Source organism: Hippocampus comes, unplaced genomic scaffold (assembly GCF_001891065.2).
Source record: "Hippocampus comes isolate QL1 unplaced genomic scaffold, H_comes_QL1_v1.1 scaffold130, whole genome shotgun sequence".
In the NCBI taxonomy this organism is placed as follows: Eukaryota; Metazoa; Chordata; class Actinopteri; order Syngnathiformes; family Syngnathidae; genus Hippocampus; species Hippocampus comes.
This window is the reverse complement of record NW_017842057.1, coordinates 1,527,588-1,530,106: the sequence shown is the minus strand read 5'-3', so window position 1 is coordinate 1,530,106 and position 2,519 is coordinate 1,527,588.

Genomic DNA, 2,519 nt, shown 5'->3' with positions numbered 1-2,519 from the left:
TATAATAATAATAATAATAATAACAGGTGGCCCGATAGTCCAGAGGTTAGCACGTCGACTTCACAGAGCAGAGGTACCGGGACTCCGGCCTCCCTGTGTGGAGTTTGCATGTTCTCCCCGGGCCTGCGTGGGTTTTCTCTGGGTACTCCGGTTTCCTCCCACATTCCAAAAACATGCATGGCAGGCTGATTGATCACTCTAAATTGTCCCTAGGTGTGAGTGAGGGCGTGCATGGTTGTTCGTCTCTGTGTGCCCTGCGATTGGCTGGCAACCAATTCGGGGTGTCCCCCGGCTACTGCCCAAAGGCAGCTGGGATAGGCTCCAGCACCCGCGCGACCCTAGTGAGGATAAAGCGGTTCAGTAGATGAATGAATGAATAATAGTAATATTTAGTAAAATTATTATAACTCAGGAATTGGCTTTGTCAGTATTTGTGTAATATTACAATGTATTATGTTTATTATTGATCTTATCAGTCCATCTTATGATGATGATAAATGTATACTTTGGACTTGACATTTTACCATCTGTTCTATTTTCCAGAAAAAAATGGCATCAATCAAAATAGAATAACGGGTGTATCCATCCTTCTGTCCTCATGCCCGCTTTAAGTCGGCTGGACAATGTATTGTGTGTCCTATGATCGCTCTATATACACCGTGAAACCTTGCTGGATCCACCCATTCTAGTAGGATCTGGATTCATCCTGATCTTTAGCAACAAAACTGTCCTCATCTTCACCTTCAAATAACCAAGAACAGCATTTATTTGATCAGGATTCTAGGTAGTATTGGATGACAAATGCATATCCCAATTTTACGAGGATGAGGATCACGTATCCTGTCTGAAATACTTTTACAGACTAATCTTAACCAGATGTAATATTTCTTGAAATATTGACAGTAGCCAATCATAGGGCACACTATAGACAAACAACTATTCACAAACGGACAATTTCAAGTGTTCAATTCGCCTACCATGCATGTTTTTGGAATGTTGGAGCTTTCTCTGGAGCACTTTGGAGAACATGAGAACACCACGCAGGAAGGCCAAAGACCAGATTTGAATCAAACCACATAGAAAATGGATGGATAGACAAGAATAAACATCTGTATGTTTATTTTTATAAACTGAAAAACAACATCTACGTATGAAAATGTATCATCCTTATATAACATTTCAGATTGTTTCATTCGTAGTAGTCTGCGGTATGTTGCGTCGACAGTAAGTTGTCAGCAGACCTACATCATGAGTGTGGTGCAGGTCAATGATCCATGGCGCATCGCTTTATCTCCTCAAGGTTGACAGATTGGCTTTTGACAGGCTAGCCTATAACCCCTCGCACCCCCACCCAACAAGCTTCTAATCAGATCTGTGCCAGTCAAGGCTGTGGATTCCCCTGAGTGCAACAACACCCATGAGAGGTAGTGGTGGGCGGTCTGATGATTGATTTTGTACATGAATATATTTAAGAGTGCAGGACTTGAGCGCCACCATCAACTGAGCGATAAGCATCAGGCAGGAGAACCGACATGTTTATTATCTCTGTTTATTTGCTTGATGTGTTGGTGTCTGTGGTCTCACCTTGGCACAAAGCAATGCCAACTGCTCTGTTTGTTTGAGCTGTACCACATGTCCAACATCTTTCTTAATGATAGAACACCCTACTGATTATATAATAATGAATGATCCAGCAACAATTGAGGAAGATACATACCGGTAGTTTCACATATCTTCACACATCACTTTGATTTTTGATTTTGATTATAATGACCAGTAAATGTTAGGGGCGATTGGGTGACTAAATGACCTGTCTTCAAAATCGGACTGTGATGAAGTCAAGCGGCCATTTTGCCACTTGCTGTCAACTGAAAATGACATCACATTTGCTCGGGGCTCAGGTCACAACCAATAATGGTTTCAGTCCAAACATGTGAGCCATGACCGGTTGTTACTTGAGCCCTGAGCAACTGCGATGTTATTTTCAGTTGACAGAAAGTGACAAAATGGCCGCCCCCTGAGATGGAAAAAAGCGGGTGGATTTTGCTGCTCCGCCAGTAAGGTGAAGTGCACAATTGTATTCATTTAGAAGCAGTTTGAACCTTGATACACAAATATATATATATATATATATATATATATATATATATATATTATATTATTATTGCTCCTCCCCCTACTTTTCCTCTCTAAAGTGCCCGTTGTAGCTGGTGTACACCATTAGGGACATGTTCCCCTTGAACAACACCAACTTCTGGAAGTCAGCACTGGCCAGGGCTATCATTAAACCTTCTTTTATTGCCTTACTTTTAAATGTTTGAAATCTTTTTGAAGTCTTCTGTTAATGTGTTTAAGTGTTGTCAGTGTACATTCTTGAAGTAATTTTGTTCAGCTATTTGTTTCCTCTGCTTTTACATCTCTATAGCTGCTTTTAGGTGCTTTGTCTGTGCTTGTGTGAAGCACATTGAGTTCGTCGCCTTGTGTTTGAAATGTGCTGTACAAATAAGGCTGCCTTGCCT